Source organism: Culex pipiens, chromosome 3 (assembly GCF_016801865.2).
Source record: "Culex pipiens pallens isolate TS chromosome 3, TS_CPP_V2, whole genome shotgun sequence".
In the NCBI taxonomy this organism is placed as follows: Eukaryota; Metazoa; Arthropoda; class Insecta; order Diptera; family Culicidae; genus Culex; species Culex pipiens.
The window spans coordinates 80383186-80406654 of NC_068939.1; the positions used below are offsets into that span (position 1 = coordinate 80383186).

Below are 23469 nucleotides of genomic sequence, written 5' to 3' on the forward strand. Positions count from 1 at the left end.
AAGTGTATGAGCTTTTAAGCAAAATACATATAAATTTCAGGTAAAATTGTTAAAAAGTCGAAATTTCGCCTAAAATTTGTTAAAACTGGTTTTGTTTATAAAATTATCGATTTATTTTGCATTTTTCACAGAATTTGAAGCACGAATCACAAGTTTTCACATTTTAAATGAAATTTATTTTACTGAAATTGCTTATAAATTTGGAGATTTTTTTTAAATTGTGTTTCAAAAACACATATTATTTATTATTTACAAATTTATTTAACCTTCTCCTAATGGAAAATTGTCCAACGAATCCGAAAATGAATTCCGTTTTCCGATTAAAAATCATGTTCATTGAGAAAATCATGACACTTTGAGAAGTTTAAAATAATGACTTTCATCAACATTTTCTGAACTATAGTTAACTAACTATTTAAACTTGTTAAAATTTTATGAAAAGTTCTTCTTGAGATAATTTGAACACTTCTCTACCACGGTCATTATGTTTCTAAACCATTCCTTACGTATTTTAATTGTACTCTTCATTTTGCGGAAAAATCGTAAACCTGTCAAAGTCACCCCGTTTTACGGTACTTTATACGAATTAAATTAAACAAAAAAAAATGTATTGAATAAAAAAAATTCATCGCTTTTGTAAATCCGCGAAATCCGCTCCATCGCTGACTAAATCCGCGAAAATCGCGAAAGTGTAACCACCCTGCATTTTTGGAGTCAGCAGACAGACAGCAGAAGCTCCAGTTTAGTTAAGGTGGGCCTCATTTGCCCGCCCGAGGGAAAAAATCTGAACTTTTTTTCTTCCACTCGCAAAAACACTGCAATTTTTTCGAAAACCGCATTCCAAACATATAAGTCGGTGTAGCCAACATTCTAACGAAGACAATGATGTATAGCAATATATACGTTTTATATAAACTATTTGATTCTAGTACAAAATAAATGAAATTTTTAGAAAAATCGTCCATCAAAACTGGTCGCGACGACGACGACGACGACCAACCAAGCAGACACACACGGACACGGGTGGAAAGAGAGAACGAAAAATAACGGCAAAATTCGAATGATGTGCAATGCTGGCGAAAACAAAAGTTTCGGGATTATTATTTTACTGAGAATTATAAAGAGAATATTGGTAGAACCGACTTCTGAATAAACCGACCACATTGGAATCGGTTCCAGGGGTCCCCGGGGAATCCGGATCATGGTCAAATGGGAGATGGATTGCAAAAATAGTTGTGCTTGAAAGTGAAGAAAAACAAGCTCAATTTTGAAAAAGAATAATCATGGCATAATTCAGAATGGTGTTTCACTATATTGGCCACTTTGTAATCGATTCCTGGTGTCCCCAGGTAATCCGGATCATGACCAAAAGGAAGAATTTTTGAAATATTTCTGCTTGCAAAATGGAGATAAACAATCTCAAATTTGAAAAAGAATAATCATGGCATTGGCCAGAAAGACGATTGTCCGTATTGACCACTTTGTAATCGATTCCGGGTTTCCCCGGATAATCCGGATCATGGTCAAAAAGGAGATTCATTTCAAAAATAGTTGTACTTGAAAAATGGAGATAATAAATCTCAATTTCGGAAAAATAATTGTGACATTTTTTAGAATAGTGTTTGTCCGTATTGGCCATTTTGGCATCAATTCCAGGTGTCCCCGGGGAATCCGGAACATGGTAAAAAGGGAAAACTTGTTTCTAAATTAGTTGTGCTTGAAAAATGGCGGAAAACAATATCAATTTCGGAAAAGAATAATTGTGGCATTTTTCAGAGTAGTGTTTGTCCGTATTGGCCATTTTGGCATCGATTCCATGTGTCCCCGGGGAATCCGGAACGTGGTAAAAAGGGAAAACTTGCTTCTAAATTAGTTGTGCTTGAAAAATGGCGGAAAACAATATCAATTTCGGAAAAGAATAATTGTGGCATTTTTTAGAATAGTGTTCGTCCGTATTTTCCATTTTGGCATCGATTCCATGTGTCCCGGGGAATCCGGAACACCATCAAAAGGAAAAACGTTTTGCAAAAATAGTTGTGCTTGAAAAATGTAGAAAAACAATCTAAATTTTAAAGAGAATATGATGGCATTTTTCAGATTGGTGTTTGTCCGTATTGGCCACTTTGGAATCGATTCCATGTGTCCCCGTGGAATCCGGATCATGGTCAAATGGGAGATTGATTGCAAAAATAGTTGTGCTTGAAAATGGAGCTAAACAAACTCAATTTTGAAAAAGAATAATCATGGCATAATTCAGAATGGTGTTTGACTATATTGGCCACTTTGTAATCGATTCCTGGTGTCCCCGGGTAATCCGGATCATGACCAAAAGGAAGAATTTTTGAAATATTTCTGCTTGCAAAATGGAGATAAACAATCTCAATTATGAAAAAGAACAAACATGGCATTGGCCAGAAAGACGATTGTCCGTATTGGCCACTTTGGAATCGATTCCATGTGTCCCCGGGGAATCCGGAACATGGTCAGAATAGTGTTTGACCGTATTGGCCATTTTGGCATCGATTCCATGTGTCCCCGGGTAATCCGGATCATGACCAAAAGGAAGAATTTTTGAAATATTTCTGCTCGCAAAATGGAGATAAACAATCGCAATTTTGAAATAGAATAAACATGGCATTGGCCAGAAAGACGATTGTCCGTATTGGCATCGATTCCATGTGTCCCCGGGGAATCCGTCAAATAAGAGATTCATTTCAAAAATAGTTGTATTTGAAAAATGGAGATAAAAGATCTCAATTTCGGAAAAGACTAATGTGCCGTATTGGCCACTTTGGAATCGGTCCCAGTTTTCCTGAGAAATTTGAATCATGTTCAAACGTGAGATTTTTTACGAAAATAGGCGTGCCTACAAATCAGCATTATTTTTAAAAGGATTATAGAGGATTTTATCAGAATGGTGTATCAGGCACATTGAATATAATAATATATTTTCAGTGCAACTTTTACATCACAAATCATTTATTGTAAAGAATATAAAGCCCTTTGTGATTTTTAACCAGGCGAATATTTTAAAATAATTTCCTTTTTCTAAAGTAATATTTAAAAAAATGGACGCACTTCCAAATGAACTTCAACCATTCTGCGTTATAATTCAAATATATGTTATCATATGATACATCTTGCATCATCATGATCCAGATTTCCAAGGGACACCTGGTACCAATTGCAAAGTAGCCAATATGGACAAACTCCATTCTGAAAATGCATCAATAATCCTTTGAGAAACTAATTTAGCGCCAATAATCTGCCAATTGCAAGCAGAACTATTTTCGCATAAAAATCTCCCATTTGCCCACTATCTTAAAAATGCCATCATATTCTCTTCAAAATTTAGATTGTTTCAAACACAACTGAGCAATTCTTTGAGATTTCGGTCATTCAATTTTTTTGTATTTTTAATCCGACTGAAACTTTTTTGGTGCCTTCGGATGCCCAAAGAAGCCATTTTGCATCATTAGTATGTCTATATAATTTTCCATACAAATTTGGCAGCTATCCATACAAAAGTGGGTCTCGTGGCGCAGGGGTAGCGGCTTCGGCTGCCGATCCCGATGATGCTATGAGACGCGGGTTCGATTCCCGCCTTATCCACTGAGCTTCTATCGGATGGTGAAGTAAAACGTCGGTCCGTAGCCAGCGTGGAAGAAATGTGGGAGAGAGGGAAGAAAAAAAAGAAGAAGATTTTTTTCTTTCAGCCATTGTGTTTCAAAATGTGGTATCCTAACTTAGAATATTTTCCACAATTCAAGTCATTTCTTTAGAGGATATATACAAAAAATTAAAATTAAATTTTTAGTTTTCAGTGAAAGCATTCGCTATGAGACATCATTTAAGCGCAAAATTAATTACCTTTTCAAAATTGTTAAAAAAAAATTTAATAGTTTAAGAGAAATTTTATATAACACTATAATACCAAAAGAATACCAAAATGTGATGTCCGATCATTGACAATTTCTGCAATTTTATGATAGCAAATTTTGCTCTTGCATAATCCTTAAGACAAATTTTAAAGGGTCCAGGAATACCAAAATTTGGCATTGATATCAGAGAAAGGTCTTATTACGCATTTTCTTTGTTATTTACCCATGCTCGGGTCTTTGTGGGGCTGTATCTCAGAAACTAGTTATCTGATTTTCAAAGATCCAGAGAGAAAATTATGCAAAATTTCTCAACATGAAATACTTTTCGATTGCAAATTTGATGTAGATTTAGGAATGTATTTTGTTATACATAAAGTTATACCACCAAACATCTACTTTATAATTGTACGCCAAACTCAACAGAAATTTTCAGACATACAACAATAAATGCACTCCAAAACATAACTCAATTTTTATACCGATGCAGTAATAAACAATAACCGCACTAAGAGTGACTTCAACGCCTTGTAGTCCACCTACGCGTTGTTGCCGAACAATCCCATTAATCTTTAATGATTACATATATCCAGTAGAGTCGATGTCCCTATATTGGACTTCACAACACAAGTATTTTTCCTTAAGTCCAACCCCTGTGCACTGCCCCTACGTGTCTCCCACTGCGCTCACCGATCGTCGCCGGTTTGGGAGTTGACTTTTTCACGCCTCACAGAAGCGTGACGTGCGGTGACCTTAAGGCTTTGCGGCCCAAACGACACTACATGACTGCTGCTCCGGCTGGTGCAATGAATAATGCACAATATTTGCATTCTGCTGGCATCTTCCAGTAGTGCTGCGCGACTGCTCTTTGTCGTCTGTATGGTATATGGAACCTGTACGGTATAGACCGAGCGGATGCAATTCATGGAACTGCTAATACATTTTAATTATAGTACGAGGAATGCTCATCCTGCAAATTTGCGCGATTTTGCTTTTTTCATTAGAAGCTCCGAACAATCCGCACTCAAGCATGATGATTTAATTATCTTTCAGACTGGCTGGTTCCTCGAATCTCCTAAGACGAGATTCCCATATAGCTCATCTTCGGGAAGTCTTAAAAAATCGATTCAAAACAAAAACGTAAGAAATTAGCATCTCGAAAACCTCTGATCCCCAGGCGCACGGAGTTCACGAGCGGTGGCGGCGTCTTGGGTCAATTTAATTTCCGATGTTTTGAGGTTTCTTGCCCCAAAAGTCCATTAGTGAGTGCACCACACCACAGCATCATGGTACAAAAAATATTAAGCAGACCATTGGGGGAGAAAAAACATATTTAGCTAATTAACCTCACGGAAGAACTCTCGGAAGGAAGAACTCAAAGTGGCGAATCGTCGAATAATTCAACTTGTTTTAAAAATATATTCCTAAGGCCCCTTAAAAAAGCGTTTTGAGCTTGTGAAATGTTAGTATTGAGTCTCAGTGCTGTATTCAATCTACGACAGACATTCTCAATTTTGAGAATCAAAAAGCTTTGCACTAGGAAGTGTTTTTAGAATGATTGATGTTCCGAGCGAATCTTTGTCGGGGTGATAATGGTTCTTCAAGTGGCGAAAAGGTCATCATCGGCGATGACCCTCAACCAAAGTTAGGCTTGAAATGGGACAAGACTTCGGCAAAGCGCCTTTTCTGATTCTCAAAAAGTACCCAAAAAATACTTTCTACCGGAAATACCACCACCAATCTTGGACCAGTACAGTCTATAATTTTCAACGAATGTCGTGTAGGCAGCTGAAACCAGCCCCCAGCTGTCAAGTTCAACCTCCTTCCAGCTTCAGTCCGACAAACATGTGCGTGCAGCAGCTCAATACGAATCTTAACGGCGCAGATGTTGCCGGAGTGGGAAGAAATGGAGCGCAGACACGATCGATGCATGAATCGTTTTGTGCGTTGGTTTGTGCAAGAAGTGCAAGATGCATGCGTACTTTCACGCTGCGGTGGGATGAATGAAAAGCACATAATTTTTGGGAGGTTTGCTTTTGGTGCAATGACTGCAGGACATGTGGCTCGAGGTGAATCATAAATTTGTCTCAGTACAGCTGATGACATCAAATTTAATATTTTTTCTTTATTTTTAATTTGTGTATTTTTTAATCGGACTGAAACTTTTTTGGTGCCTTTGTTATGCCCAATGAAGCCAATTTGCATCATTAGTCCGTTCATATAATTTTCTATACAAATTTGACAGCTTTCCATACAAAAATGATATGTAAAAATTCAAAAATCTTTATCTTTTGAAGGAATTTTTTTGATCTTTTTGATCAAAAACTATGTATTCATATTTTAAAATCAAAACTTACATTTTAAAAGGGCCTAATATTGAATGTTTAACCCTTTTGAAATGTTAGTCTAAAATTTTGAAAATATTGTTTTCGAAAAGATCGGAAAATTTTACGAATTTTTCATATTTTAACATTGTAAATCGGACCATTAGTTGCCGAAATATCGACGTTAGAAAATGTTGGGTTTTTTAGGTGAGACTTAGAAAACATCATTTTTCCTGTTTTTAAACCTTTGCATGGCAATATCTCAGCAAATAAGAGTCTTGTCAACAATGTTCAAAAAGCAAAATATAGAGAATTTTCTCAGCTCTTCAAAAAAAATTTTTCAATTGTGGGCAAACATGGGCACTAATTTAAAAAAAATTAAAACTGCGATTATTTTGAAAAAAACTTACCTGAAAATGGCTATAACTTGAAGACGGTGCACTTTATCAAAAATTTACTCTGGTACTTTTTGATTGCAAATTCAATTTTGCATCGAAAAATGAAGTTGAAAAATTTTTGCGACCAATTTTTCGATTTTTTGAAAAAAATAGTATTGATTCAAAAATTCATAACTCTCTTTAAGATTTTTTGCACAACCTGGAAATTTCTGAAAAGTTGGCATTTAATGTCCTCTAAAACATATAAAAAAATAAAAATTGTTTTTTTTTTGCAAATCAAGTTTTAGTGACAAAAAGTTAAAGAGCAATTCCAGCTCAAATCAAGAATTTTTCTGATACTTTTGTACCCGACCCTCTCCGATTTCAATGAAACTTTGTAGACATGTTATCCTAGGCCTATATAAGCCATTTTTGTGCATATGGAGCCAATAGTACTCGAGAATAACATTTGAGAAGGGCGTAAGGTATTTGAATATTTTTGCATTCTGTAATTTAAAAATTACTGTATCTCGAAGCCGTTGCGTCGTATCAAACAGTGGTCAAAGACAAGCTTGTGGGAAATTGGACGGGCTTTCTGAAAAAATACACTGAAACAAAAATACACGCCACATCTATGAGATTTTTTGATTTTTAAGTCTAAAACTTAAATTTGAAGGTGATGTCACGATTTTTTTTCGTTCAAAATTTTTGAAGAAATAGCCTAAAATGTTACTAAAAGACTGACGAAAAATGCAGGATGGTATGTCTCTCCTTAAAAAAATACAAAAATAATTTACTAAAACTGTTTTTTTTGAAAAGTGGTCTAAACGTCAAAATTTTTAAAAACCGATAGTGGGAATCGATTCTACAGACAATTTTACATAAAAGTCTCCGTATTGACCATTGTCCTATGTCCAATCCTTGGGAAGATACAGCGGTTTTAAAAATAAAAATGTTGAAAAAACGTGATTTTTGGTGGTTCTTGACAATTTCTATATGACAGACTTGGTTTTTCAGTCTCGTAAATATTTTTAACGGAAAGCTCGTCCAATTTCCCATAAGTTTGCCTTTGACAGCATTTCAATTGGATGTAAGGGCTTACAGATATAAGCTTAATTACATTGCTTATAACTGAAAATAGAATATTTTTTTCAGTGTGGTAGAAACCAGGATAGTAAATTTGATTACGTAAATATAAAAACGATATAAATAAAAAAGCTGTCAAAGACAAACTTATGGGAAATTGGACGAGCTTCCCGGTAAAAATATTTACGAGACTGAAAAACCAAGTTTGTCATATAAAAAATGCCAAAAACCTTAAAAAATCCAGTTTTTTCAACATTTTTATTTTTAAAACCGCTGTACCTTCCCAAGGATTGGACATAGGACAATGTTCAATATGGAGACTTTTATGTAAAATTATCTAGGGAATCGATTCCCACTACCGGTTTTCAAAAATTTTGACGTTTAGACCACTTTTCAAAAAAACAGTTTTAGTAAATGATTTTTGTATTTTTTTTCAGAGAGACATACCATCCTGCATTTTTCGTCAGTCTTTTGGTAACATCTTAGGGTATTTCCTCAAAAATTTTGAGCGAAAAAAAATCGTGACATCACCTTCAAATTTAACTTTTAAACTTAAAAATTGAAAAATGACATAAAAGTGGCGTGTATTTTTGTTTCAGTGTATTTTTATCAGAAAGCCCGTCCAATTTCCTACAAGTTTGTCTTAGACCACTTGTTGATACGATGTAACGGCTTCGAGATACAGTAATTTTTAAATTGCAAAATACAAAAATATTTAAATACCTTACGCCCTTCTCAAATGTTATTTTCGAGTACTATTGGCTCCATATACACAAAAATGGCTTATATAGGCCTAGTATAACATGTCTACAAAGTTTCATTGAAATCGAAGAGAGTCGGGTACAAAAGTACCAGAAAAATTCCTGATTTGAGCTGGAATTGCCCTAAATAAAAAATTAACAAAAAATTTTTTACCGTGTATCATATTTTTCAGTGTAGTCCATATCCATACCTACAACTTTGCCGAAGACACCAAATTGATGAAAAAATTCCTTCAAAAGATACAGATTTTTGAATTTTCATACATCATTTTTGTATGGCCTGCTGCCAAATTTGTATGGAAAATTATATGGACAAACTAATGATGCAAAATGGCTTCTTCGGGCATACCAAAGGCATCAAAAAAGTTTCAGTCAGATTAAAAAATACAAAAATTATAATTCTAAAAAAATACCGATTTCGTAGAGAATTGCTCAGCAATAAAAGTCGTGTGTTTTCGGATTTTTCAAAACACAGTCACAAATATATTCAAACTTTAAACAAAAATGTACTATTATTTTCATTATTAAAAAAAAGAAGATGCACTCCAAACTATTTGAACAACAAACTAATTCAGGCATACGAAAATTAAAAAAATAACCAATATAATATTGCAGATTCTTTGATCACTTCACACTCATGACAAATATTTCTCCTGAAGCTTGTAACAGTAACAGTAAGTAAATATCAATTATAAAACTTAATCTTCTGACTAAATTCCTCATATAAAACTTAAAATATTAAAATATTTAAGATGTTTCGTGATTTGCAAACTTCTAGAAAGCTTTTTTTCTTTTCAAAGGGTTCTTTCCAGCATCCAGTAAGTAAATTGTATCGAAAGGTAATTCTTTTCGATACTGTTTTGAAGTTTAACACCTATCTTTACATCATACAACATTCACTTAAAATCGATTACCGTAAACTGGGGTGACTTTGATAGCCCGGGGTGACTTTGATAGGTTTTTCAAATGCCCGTCAAATTAGTATCTAAACATTTTTGAGAATTTTAAGTATGTAAGCATTAAGGGATAGCTTATTATCGAACATATATGCCGAAATGTGACTGTTACATCGGATGTATCAAAATTAGTGGCCAAATAAAATTTCTATCAATGTCACCCCGGGCTATCAAAGTCACCCCAGTTTACGGTAGTTAAAAAAAGGCGCAAAAATTTTATTTTGAGACAGCCACTATCAATTCATAGCATAGCATAGCATAGCATCAATTCATAGTAAAAATGTTTATATTTCAAAAGTATATTTGAGCTCAGCTTGGGGTTTGGAATAATTTCATTAAAAAATAGAAAACTAAAGAACATTATCAAAAAAAAAAAAGTGTTTGACTTTAAATAATGGACAAAGTTTAATTCATAGTATAGAAAAAGTGAATCAAAAAAAAAATCATAAAATGACATTTTAGCTAAATTAAGTTTGACCAAAAAGAATAGTGTTTTTTTTATTTCTGACTGTTTTATTCTGATCTAAATTTTTTAAATTTGCCATCAGATTTATTTTGCGTAATTTATTTTCTGTCAAATCAGATAAACATTAAATCTGCAATATTAAATGAGTTGCAATAAAAATCGTGAAAATAAAGCTCTTACGTGAATTCGTCCGACCACGTGCCTGCGTGTGCCGGTTTAAGGGGAAAGTGACGGAAACAAACGACGGCCATAATTGAACGAATTGCCCTCTTTCGCGAGGAAAAAGTAACTGCACAAAACCAGAACTAAGGATCCCCTCGGGCAATAAGAAGTGACACAAATTTAGGGGAAAAAAATGTCAGCACCAGGAAACGGGGCCGGAACAAGAGATAAGAACTGGCTCACTGTTCATCCCTTTTTAAGGCCAAGACAACTAAGGTGCAGGGTAAAATGGACCCTTGGACGAAAGTCCGCTGGTGTGCGTTCAATGGCAAGTGCTCCCGGCGAGTATGTCAAGTGGACTCCCCGCCAGCAGCAGCACTTGTCCTTTCGTGTGAAAGCCCACTCGAAAGAAATAGGTACACTTCTGGTGGTTGGAAGGGGGATCCTGGAGGACATTGCGACACTGCAAGACGGGACAAGAAAGTCACAAAGAAAATTTAAAAAAAACGAAATTTAGGTCTTTTGAAAAAATCTATGGGTTCAAATAGTAAGTCAAGTTATAATCTTTTTTTAACTGTGTAATCATGAAAGTAACAAAAGAAGAAGGGCTCGACAAATCTTGGGGTTTCCTTTCTTTTTTCCAGTTTACGCCTCACGTGTCTTTCACGAGGAGCAGAAGGGGGCCCTTAAGCCTACCACTTCAACTTTTTGCCCACTCTTCTTTTAGACAGCAATATCACTTGCGAGAAAAACCTATATCAAACGGTGTGTGTGTGTGTGTGCAATTTTTGATTAAGTCAAGAGTTTTGGCACTTTGATACACGCAAAAGGGATTAAATTCTTGAAGTATGTCATCCTTTTTCAACTACATCGCCACTCTTAACAATTTTACGTTAAAACAAAAGAAACCCCCCTCAGAAGTTTGCAGACGTTCTGGAACCAGCCAAAAATGACCAAACCACCCAGCGAAAATCTGCTAAAATCAGCGAAAAAGTTGGGCGAGAGCAGGGGGAGAAAATAAATTCGCAACAGCCAATTAAAAAAATGAAAAATTATCATTTTACAGCTTACGGCGCTTCGGTTGGAGAGTTTTACGCAATCTCGGCGCTTTGTGCTTCTTCAAGCACTAAGACTGGCTGGCCGGGCGACGGCATAAAACAGACAGACTCTCCGGGCGAAGATTGAGGCTGATTTATGGACAAAGCGCGAAAAAAAAGCTTTAGACTGTACGACTTGAGTGATGGGGCCGAGGGTTACGTGTAACAGTTGGAACGTCGAAAGTTGGCGAAAAGTTCTTCTTATTTGTGATGGGCTGGACTTTTATGCTTTTGACGCAATAATATTAGAAATTTTTTCTAATAAAATTACACTTAAATTTTAAGTACCTTTCAAATAAGGCTGGTACAAATATTTTTAAAAGTTTTTGTAACCCCCCCCCCCCCCTCTTCAAAATTGGCCCGAAAAATCAGGGGGCAAAAAAAAAATTTTACAATAAACTTCAAAATTTCAATGAAAATTCAAGTGCAACCATCTGAAATCAAATTAAAATAAATTCTTCTGCGTTTAAAATCATTTTTAGCTTGTTTGGATTTATTCAAAAATCTTTAGATTTTTTGAAAATTTTCGATGCAAAATCTTTTTTTTCGATACAATTTTTGTTTTTGTCAGATCTTAGATTTTTTGAAATCTAATGATTGCAAAACAACTGAACTAGTGTAAAATGCATTTTAAAACACTTTTTTCATTTAAATGTGAAGACTATGGCTTGTTATTTAAATTTTTATATTTTTTTTATTTTTTTTGACCCCCCCCCCTTGACCTTGGCCAGGGCCGAGGGACAAAAACTTTTTTAAATATTTGCATCGGCCTAATTAACATTTTACAAACAGGGTTTTAAGTTTCTGATTGTTTTGTATGATTTTATATTTTATTTATTTTCGAAAGTAAGTAAATAATACCTTTTTAAAAAGCAGTATTTCAATTTTTTCTCTATTATTTTTTTTTTTTAATTTTGATAAAGTTGCCCTTGTTCAGGAGGTAATTTTGAACGACAATTCTGGAGTTTTTTTTGTTGATAAGGTCCAATAAACCAAATTTTCAGTTTTTGCTTTTTGGGTGTTTTTGAAACCACCTTGACTCAAGGCGCCAAAAAAAGCAAAAAATGGAAATTTGGTTTATTGGACCTTTTCAAAAAAAAAAAAACTCCAGATTTGTTCTACGAAAAACTCAAATTCTTTTGTTTTATGATTTTCATGTTTCATTGATGTTTTGATATTTGCATTTTTCTTGTTTAGTTTATGTTTGTTTCTGATAGTGTGTGGCTAATACAACCACAAAAAAAGAAACAAAAAAAACCTTCTGCACGGAAAAAATCCAGTAGGCTAATCGGTAACTCAAAAAAAAAACATGAAATTACAAGCCTAGGGTTAAACATTTGGATGAAAAAAAGTGTTTTAAAATGCATTTTACAGACGTACAGTTGCTTTCTAATCATAAGTTTTGAAAATATAGAGGTATTGACGAATTTTTTTTTCGCAAAAAAAACTTTTCATGGGACTGTACATTGGTATTTCATAAAAATTTGAAATGTTTTCAAAGGAGTTCATACATGCTCAATATGATACTAAACGCGGGAAAATGGATTTTAACTAGTTTTCAGTTGATTAAACTTCCATTTTCATTAAAATTTTGAAGTTTCTCGAAAAAATATTTTTTTGCCCCCTGATTATTAAGGCAAATTTTGAAAGGGGGGCGACATAAACTTTGAAAAAAATTTGCAACGGCCTAAGTGCCCATGTTTGCCTACGTTGGAAAAATATTTTTTGAAAAGCTGAGAAAATTTTCTATATTTTGCTTTTATGAAAGCAAAAATCAAAATATAGAAAATATCCTCAACAAAAGCAAAATATAGAAAATTTTCTCAGCTTTTAATTTATTTTTTTTAACAGTGGGCAAACATGGGCACTATTTTTAAAAAAAAATGAATAACTGCGATTATTTAAAAAAAAAGTTACCTAAGCTATACATTGAATACGGTAAACTTTATGAAAATTTCACTAAAGTACTTTTTGCTTGCAAATACTATAAAAAAACCGATACTTCAATTTTTGAAAAAATCAGTATTGTTTAAAAAAAATAATAACTCGGTCAATGATTTTTGCCCGTTCTGGAAATTTTTAAAAAGTTGGCATTTGAAAAAAAGTTGTGGCTTATCAAGTTTTAGTGACAAAAAGTGAAATTAAAAATCACCAAATGAATATCAGTTTTTTCAGTGTAGTCCTAATCCATATTATCCATCAACTTTGCCGAAGACCCCGAATTTCCTTTAAAAGATACAGATTTTTAAATTTTTATAAGGCCGTTGCAAATATTTTTTGAAGTTTATGTCCCTCGTTTATGTCTCTGACCGGGTGCAAAAAATAAAAAAAAATACAAATTGAAAAAAACAAGTCTTGGTCTAAACATTTGAATAAAAAATTGTTCTAAAGTGCATTTATGATTAGTAGGCTTAGTGATTTTTCACGCTTGAAAATTGCAAATTTTACGGGGACCTCAATTTCAAAACACCAAATTACACGCAAATTTCGCGGAACGTGGAAAAAGTCAAAATAACTCTGAAAATCTTATGTTTAAATCACAAAAACTACATTTTATGCTTCATTATATGTTATTCTTCAATAAACTAAAAAAAACTTCACTAAATTTGAACGTGACAAAATAAAAATTCTCCTAATTTTCAAAAAAGTTTCAACCTGGTTTATGGATGAGCTCTATATATTTTTTGAAACAAAATCTAGGGCATGCGTATTCTCATTTACTGAACTGCTTAACTGCTAAAAAGTTTTCGCTTATTTGCTTCTGTTTTATCATTTTAAATTTTTTTATTTTTCATATCAAACCAAGATTTAAAAATCTTGTCCAGCCATAAAGAGTAAAATAATTTTAATTTTCAGCGACATTTAGCACATAAAAAATAATTTTTAAAGTTTTCATCTCACTTATCAAAAATTAAATTTTAAGTCAATAGGCCAAAATAATGTGATTTGCAACGAAGTCCAAATTGTTATTCCAAATAGGAACAGAAAACATAAAATGTAGTATTTTTTAACTTTCACGGGAATCATCCACCCAAATAAGCAAATATCGTTAAAATTAAACAGGACTCAGAACAAAAATCTGAAATGTTTTTAAAAGTTTTTAAGAAATACTCTTCATTTTAATTTTTTTTCGTTTCAAAAAAATAGCAGTAAAATTTGTATTGCAGCGAAGATATTAATAAATTTAGTTAGTTTCTAAAAGAAACTGAAAAAACTGAACAATTCTTTAGATGATACATATCATGCTTTTCAATTGAAATCTAATTAAATTTACTTGAAATGTCTTTATGGATGATATAATTATGTTGTTATTTAAAAAAATGATTTGAGGAAATTGATAAATTTCACGAATTTCACGCCGTCAACAAAATCGTCAAAAATCATAAACCCTATATTAGTAATTAAACCAGGGTATTCACTCGCGTAATTCAACAGTAGTTCATAAGATTATTTTCATTCCTATTTGAGTTTGATAAATTATTATAAGAAATATCGTTACAGTTTCACAAAACATAAAATTTCACGGGATTTACGGAAAAAGCCAAATTTCGCGGATTTCACGCTGTCCGCGAAATCGTGAAATTTCACTAACCCTAATAATTAGTTTTCAAAATATCCTAGTATCGAAGAGATTTTTTTTTCGACGATTTTTTTTTGCGGTGCTGTATATTGGAATTCCACAAAAATTGAAAATATTTTTGATCGATCCCAGACATGCTTAATATGATTTTAAACGCAGGGAAATGCATTTCTATTTGTTTTCAGTTGGTTAGACTATATTTCCTTAAAAAATTTAAAGTTTTTTGAAAAAAAAAAAAACAATTGCCCAATAATTTTTTGAACCGATTTTGAAGAGGAGGGAGGGGGCGACATAAACTTTTAAAAATATTTGCAACGGCCTAAATCGTTTTTGTATGGACAGCTGCCAAATTTGTCTGGAAAATTATATGGACAAACTAATGAGGGAAAATTGCTTCTTTGGGCATACCGAAGGCACCAAAAAAGTTTTTGAGATTACATACAAAAATGATGATATTTGTATGACCCAATCTCACCCCTGATGACGGTATGTACTTATCGAAACCTAATCAAAATCAATAGGTACCTATGAGACCCTAATCCAAATCGAATGCCAAAATCATTTAAAAAAAGTGGTAATTGAACACGTGGACACTTTTTTGCAATTTTCGTGCGCATGTAAATGAAGCAAACTCAATAAATTCGCATATCAAGAAATCCAACCCAAATCCACCACGTTTCAGTAAGATAAAAGAGACAATTAAAACTAAACCCAACAAGGGTCTTCGGCTCGGTTGTTACAATCAAGTTATGTTCCTCCGACTCCACAGTCGGTAAACTTCGGGTTCCGCATGGCTCTTCGCTGGACGAAAGAAAAAAAAACACAAACCAACGGTAAACAAGAAAAGAAACGCTCTCACAAAACTCCAAAATTGAGTCACAAACAAAAACAACAACAGCTGGATGACGACAGCGGTTGGAAGACAAAACGTAAGAAGTCAGATGAGATAGCTGACGCATAGACTGGTTTTCAAGATGACTGTAAAGAAAACATTAAAATGTCATGAATATCGCTCTATGGAGGTACGTAAAACGCACAGGAAGAAGACTCCCTCGAGCAGGCATTGCTCCACAAGAAGAACGAGAAATGAGTCAAAATGAAACCGAAACGCACTCTCTCCCATGAAAATGAAGAAGAAAAAGTCCAAAAGTCTAGCTTGAGTCACTTGGCGACGACGCGTGGGTCTCGAGCAGTAAAAAAAGGGAAAGAAAGAAGACAAACCAAAATAAAGTAACTTTTAAAATGACAGTCGGTCGGTGGAGAGCAGGAGAAAGAGGAGACAAACGACATGGAAATTTGATTTGGTAATCACGTTGATGAGGCCTGCTTGTTATGAGGCTGTTGTTTTTGTTTGTGTTTTTGGTTGAAGGGATGAAATATCACCATGTGATAACATTTGGCTAGAGAACAGATTGTCGTTGTTATTACTAGTTTATTAAATCGTAGGTTTATCAATTTTTCATTTGTTAAATATAAATTAATTATTGTTATATTGGACTCCATTTTATTTTCTGCAAAATTTGATGAAATAAAAAATGAAAATAAAAACAAATTTCGTAAAAAAATCCACTACAAAACTTAAAGAGAATTACTAGTTCATTCTGGAGTCCATTCATTCTAGCTCTCTGTCTGCAACAAATTTCAAGCAGAAACAAAAATCCGCACTTAAAGTGGCATCCCCTGACCGGAATCCGGGAGGGCGAACGAGGTCGTATAATGAATCCTCGCCCAACCGTGAAGGGGGCGAAGGATCTGTTATAAATCGAGTACTTTAGTCGCTGGCGGTGCAAAAAATGAGCTTTTCTTTTTTCACTTCGTCCTTCAAAAGCTTTCTCCCTCATACTTGTATGTGTGCCGAGCTCGATGTAAGTGTGCGCTGTCCGTCTGTCTGCCGATGGACTAACTGCTGGAAATGATATACCTCGGCCAAAGCCAAAGGAAAGCTAGAAGACTGCTGCAACGTTAGGGAAAGGACTTTTTAGTAACTTTTTTCCCACCTCATTTTCAAAGCCATGAGATTGCGCTCCATAACTGGTGAATGAGGTGAAGTAACGTTTTAAGGGGGAGCAGTACACTACTGAGCGAACATGATGTTAAGGGGAAGGTGTGGAACATCCTTGATTAGTTCGTTCCCCCAGGTGAGGTTGGTCCTTCACAGCGTTGCAAGTGCAGTGTGTGGAAAAGGCTGTGAAAAACGAGATTGTCTAATATTAGAACCAAGAGATATGGCACGGTACGGTCTGTGGTGGGGCAGGTTTTTGCCTTCTGAGTTACAGTTATGATCGTGAGAAGAAGCTTTTTTTACGGTAATCATCGATAATATTTTTTGTTCTTCCTAAATATATTTTTTTTCTTTGCAGTGCAAAGCAATCCACTTTAAAGGCAGGGTAAGATTTGCCTCCGACTTTAAAGAATATTTCTTTGCAAAAGTCATTGACATCAAAATAAACCTGTAAATAGTTGTCAAATTTTGCTTTAATATCAGGATTTCGATTATCAAATTTCCTTTTTTCCAGAGAAAAAGAAAAAGAATTTTCCCGGAAAGTAATATTAATATTTTTTTATTTGTCTTGAGTTTCAACAAACTATTTAAGTGCATACATTTGGTACTGGAATTTGGTTCTTTTTTCATTTCACAAGACATTTAACTTTCAAAATGTTGCGGCACATATAAACTCAAAATCAATAAAAACCATGTTTTTTTTGGAGAATTATGAAAATTATTCCTGAAAAGCCGGGACTGGATACAAGGACGTATTGAAAATCTGTTTCAATTCAAAGAATTAAACTTCAAAATATTAAACATAAACATGTCAAATTTCGGTAGAAAAAAAAAAAAAACAAAAAAAAATCTCGTATTTCCGGAGTTTTTTTTTTTTTTTTTGAAAAAAAGGTCCTATAAACAAATGTTTTATTTTTATATTTTTTGGGTGTTTCAATACCCTTGACTCAAGGCGATTATAAAAAAACACCCAAAAAGAAAAAAAGAAAAAAATATTTATAGGATCTTTAAAAAAAAATCTCTGTGATTCTTCTGTGAGTACTTTATCTTTGATCAAAATTGCCATTTTGCATCATTAGTTCGGGCATATTAACCTACATACAAATTTGGCAAAAAAAACCTCAAAAATATTTAAATAAAGATTTGAAATCTTTGGCAAAATTGTAGAGTGAAGGAACTTAGAAAAAAAGATGCAGTCGAAAAAAATTGCCGCTTATTTTAATTGTTCACTTGCAAACAGAATTGCGCAAAATAATATTTTTTGTTGATTTTCATTACTAAAAATGTCATCTTTTAAGTTATGAGCAATTCTCTAAGAAATCGGTCTTTTTTCTTAAATTTTAATTTTTGTATTTTTTAATCTGACTGAAACTTTTTTGATGCCTCTGGTATGCCCAAAGAAGCCATTTTGCATCATTAGTTTGTCCATATAATTTTCCATACAAATTTGGCAGCTGGCCATACAAAAATGATGTTTGAAAATTCAAAAATCTTTTGAAGGAATTTTTTCATCGATTTGGTGTCTTCGGCAAAGTTGTAGGTATGGATATGGACTACACTGAAAAAAATGATACAAGGTAAAAAAATTGGTGATTTTTTATTAAACTTTTTGTCACTAAAACTTGATTTGCAAAAAAACACTTTTTTTTATATGTTTTAGAGGACATCAAATGCCAACTTTTCAGAAATTTCCAGGTTATGCAAAATCTTTGAGCGAGTTATGAATTTTTGAATCAATACTGATTTTTGCAAACAATCGAAAAATTGGTCGCAAAAATTTTTCATTTTCATTTTTCGATGTAAAATCAAATTTGCTTTCTAAGTCTCGCCCAAACAACAAACCCTTTTTTAATGTCGATATCTCAGTAACTAATGGTCCGATTTTCAATGTTAAAATATGAATCATACGTAAAATTTTTGTTTTTATTTTTTATTATAGATTTTTTCAGCTGGAGCTTTTGCAATTCATATTTAAAAAAAAAAAGTTTAATATTAAGTAAACAATTTCTTTTGGAAAATGTCAGAAAAAATAATATAAATTTACAAAAAGATAACAAAGGGTTACCTTTGTTTATTTCTTATATTGCTCAACACGTTACTGCAAAATATCTTAAAATGATTTAGAATTAATTAATAATTGATATCTTGTAAAAAAATCAAAGCAAATTGTCCTAAATAATAAAAATAAAATAAAAATTAGAGAAAAATGTTTTTTTAACTTGGGCCATTGCAAATATTTTTTGAAGTTTATGTTCCTCGGCTCTGAACAAAGTCAGGGGGGAGGGCAAAAAACATGGTTTCAACATTTGAATAAAAAAATTGTTTAAAAATGCATTGTATACCTTTCCAGTCACATTGCTTTTATTAGTTTTCAAAAAATCTAATTATTGACAAAAAAAAATATTTTTTGCCAAAAAAAAGTTTTGGCGGTGCTGTACATCGGAATTTAAAACATTTTTAAACGAGTACATGCTTAAAATGATTATCAATTCAGAAATATGAATTTTAAATTGTTTTCGGTTTTAAGACTTCTATTTTAATTGAAATTTTGAAGTTTTTTTTGGGAAAACCAACATCTTATATAAATTGTAATTTGAACATAAGCAATCTTAGCATATTACACTATGTCAAACATAGTTGTTCCGAATCGCCGAATTTTTTTTTATTCTTGGGACAGTAGCCATGTAGAGAAAAAAATATATTCAATTGAGTGAAGTTTGTCAAATTTTATCTAATATTAGAAAAAACGTTATACGTTTTCCTGGTTTATCACACAGAAAAAAATCATGGTAATATTACATCTGGGAAGGGGTACATCTTTTATGCCAGAAAAAAGGTGTAATTTTACCTCTGGAAATGCTTAATTTTACCATTTTTCTGGTGTGATGTCACTTTTTCAGTCTAAATTGAGGTAAAATTATATCATAAAAGAGGTAATATTCAACCTTCCAAAATTAAAGCTTCCAGATTTACACAATTTTTTTCTGTGCAGTCAAATTTCCGATTTATCAAGGGTTTCTTCCGATCGAATCAAATTCTTTACTTTTCCCCGTGGTATTTCTCATAATTTTACCACTTTCAAAGTCTTAGCAGCCTCTATAATCAGTTGTTAGACAATATTAGAAAACATTTGAGTAGAGAACCAACACGCCTCAAGAGTTACAGTCAAAACTGCTTCTAACATAGCAAGGGAGAAGAAAAAAACACCTCCACAAAACATCACACAAACACAGTCCCACCGAGCGTGAACCGGTATTCGACAACAAAGTCCCGGCGCGCACGTGAATCCGACGACCGACCCAAAGTCTGAGGCATCGGGCGATAACTCAAAGATGACGACGACGACGACTGTATTTTGAAGTTTCCTGCTTTTTGTGATGACGAGCTATACCATCGCGCATCGTGCACACAAACACAAAAACAACCTCTCACACAAACAAGTAGAAGAATCGAAAACGCATATCGTTGTTGTTGTTGTCGGAGGAGGATTCGGAGTGGAAGCGAAAGGGGAAGCAAGAGTGGAGGGACCAAATGCACGCATGTCTCTTCACCTTCGCACGAATTGCCTCACTCCACGCTCCTCCGCACACACCCTTTCTGGTGGAAGTTTTTTGAAAATAGGTTTATAAATACTTGCAAAAAGGTTCTATAAAAATAACAAAACAATTGCTTAATTTGTTGTAATATATGACGATATATGACAATTACAACAATTTTTATTTTTTTTTTTGAGTTTTACTTTATCTAATAAACTGATCAACCCTAAAAAATCTAACAAAAAATGTTTTGAAACATCTTCAAATTCAAATGTGTCAGCAGAACACAACCCCAACAAAATGCTCTCCCGCACTAAAGCATACAAAACTAGAACAGGAAAAATAGCTCATCGCGACTAAATTTACACGATCCGGCCGGTTTTTTCATTGCTGGCAGCGGTGAAACAACAGAAAAACCTAGTGCAAAGGAGACAAAAGGGCCCAGGAAAATCGAAAGAAGCAAGACACAAAAAAAACTGTTGGTAGGATGAAAAATTACAGCTGGTCGCAGCCGCGGGTCCCTCAACCGCGAAACAAAAGTTACTCTATGTTTGATCACGTGGGGAATATGCGGAGTGAGAGGGGTTTTATCTTCAGCTGGATCGTTGTAAAATGGACGAGTTTAGTTATGGATCAAACGTCATTAGAAGGTAGGTATTGGCGTATTGTTCTGTGGAACAGTTCTTATAATATTGACCAAAACCCCACATCGGGCCTAAACGGATCCGGAATATCTCCGGTAAAATTAGACCATAATTTACTCTCTTCTGAGAAAAAAAAAAATAAAATTTATAGTATTATTATAGTTTAGGAAATGATTCCCATTGGAACATTTATATTTAATATAAATGTTCCGATGGGAATCATTTACTAAACCCCACGGAGCTGGGCAATATGGTTATCCAGTTTTCGATAACGACCATGAAGGTTGTTTTTGAACTGCTCATAATACAAAATTAAAAGGTTTGTCCTAAACTGACTTTTGAGTATTTATTTATTATCAAACAATGATCTTTGTTATGCTGGTCATGTCTGTAACATAGCCACCTGCACCAAGCAGGTATTAGACTATGACAAACAAACTCGCACTTTTTGACAGTTTTCTTGATTAGTTGTTTGCGTCACCTCAACCTGCAAACTTGTTTAGTTGTTTGCGAGTTTGGCAAACTATAAAACACGAAAAAGTACGAGTTTGTTTGTTGTTTGTTTGTTAACCTTGCTACACAAATACGAGTTCTGGTAGAAAACTTAAAGTTTTTTTCATAATTTGTCATGCCATTACTATCAATTATAAATCTTTGACTGATTAAACTCTAAACATATACAATTACCTTCCAGGAATTTTATCATGATGTTTATCATGATAAAATTCCTGGAAGGTAAGTGAATATGTTTAGAGTTTAATCAGTCAAAGATTTATAATTGATACTAATGGCATGACAATATCCATTAATTTTGATAGTCCGCCAAATACGTCACGGAAGTAAAATTGTTGAACCAACATCAATGTGACACTTTTCAATTACACCTGTCACTTTTCGCTACCACAATTGCAAACATGCAAATATCAGGCTCATCCAACAATAGACCATTAGCTCCTGTAGCTAGCTCATTCGTTACCATTTCCCCCCACTTTCCCTCTCACTTTGTTCAAGTTCCAATTTTAAAATCCACCCACAACCACCCCCAACCGGAAACAACCAAACAAAATAAAACACAAAACTATATGACGACGATGGCCAGAGAGTTCAACAAACCTTTATTATTCTGCTCCTGTTTTGGGTAGGACGAAATTTTGCAATTTTTGCTGCCGCTACCTCGCTGCGACTACTCTTCTTCCGTGTACATAATCCAAGTTGGCTCAGAGCAACATAAAACGCCGCCGACTATGATGTCGCCATCCGCCACCAACAACAACAACGACGACGACGACGGCTACCGCTGCCGGTGTTTGGTTGTGTTTGTGTGTCTTTTCACACGAATCCTGGCCTGCTGCCACAACTTCTGCTGCTGGTATCCTTTCTTGTGCCTGTGGCCAGAACACCAATACTAGCAGGCGCTGAGCAGGAAAGTCGGTGAATAATCCTAATTAATCCCAACTTTTGCTCATAAATCTTCACTTTTGTTTGCACTATTTTACTCTTTCTTTTGGCTGCAACACACTTTTATTCTTTTTACACACATTCACTTTTTTTTTGCTTGTTGCTTTCTTTTAATCTCTTCTTATTAATTTATTGTAACGGTTCACTTGTTTTATTATCTTCCTTCAATACTTCTTGCTATGGCAGCTACTGAAATGATTTTTAATTTATTTATTGAATTTATATTGTTTCTCAATTTTCAAATTAGTTTTTATTAGATTCTTTTCAATCCTTACAAAATTGCCCCTATTAGTATTCTATTGCCATCCTCACCGTGTGTGCGTGCGTTCGCTCACGCACATATCGATAGTCGAGGAAATGACCCGCCAAGGGATCGGAAAATGAAAACTTTTCGTTTTTCCAACCCCAAAAACATTCGCGCACTCCCACCCACCCCCTCGTGGCCTACACCGCCGCCTGGCACGCACACAAATGCACACGTGTGCGCGAAACACCCCCTAGCAACACACGCACACACCCAGCAATAAAAAAAGGATATTCGGCAAAATTTGGTAGTGTGAAATTTTCATGAATAAATTTTGGGGTTATTTCGAGGAAAATTAAATAATAACATTTACAGTTTTAATTTACTTTTTTGCGTTTCAAATTTTAATTTAAAATCTGTTAAAAAACTAGAATAAAAATAAAAAAATACTATTCTCTTTTACACAATTTTATTTTTTCAGTAATGTTGCCCTCTCTTTTCCGCCACCATCGCACACTTGGACGTAGTGTCGTACACAAAAGGGGGCTCGTTTCCACAAAGGATCCACTTTTGTGTGCTTTCTTCGCTTTTTTTATTCACCTTAAAACCCGCTTCTAATCATCAAATTCACCCCAACATAATGTATTCACCTTAATCCGATGCCTCGCAATAAACAAAACTCGAAAAAATAATCCACACACTCGCAAAAAAAAACTTCACAGTTCTTTCATTTTTCTCTACATGAGTTTGATTGCAGCCACCACACACTGAGAAATAAAAAAACAAAATCCGTCCCCCACAAAAATCCAACAACCCGAACGCTCTCTCGCGGCACGACACGCAACGAAACACGACACGGCCGATGTGCACTCGAACACGCTCTTCTCTCGACTGAACC

At 34.1% G+C, this 23469-nt stretch overlaps 1 protein-coding gene across 4 annotated transcripts in view; it reads right to left on the bottom strand.

Annotated features, from left to right (window-relative positions):
* Positions 1–23469, bottom strand: part of LOC120429275 (tyrosine-protein kinase Src64B) — a 162447-nt gene extending 138978 nt beyond the window's left edge. Inside the window, exons 1-2 of one of the 4 annotated variants that reach the window (XM_052710384.1) lie at positions 23222–23469; positions 21983–22513 (exon numbers count right to left, since the gene is read on the bottom strand). The gene's annotated coding sequence lies outside the window, so the exon portion shown is untranslated. Of the gene's footprint in view, positions 1–21982; positions 22517–23171 lie in introns of all 4 variants that reach the window. The other 3 variants (XM_052710382.1, XM_052710385.1, XM_052710383.1) reach the window with 3 other exon arrangements.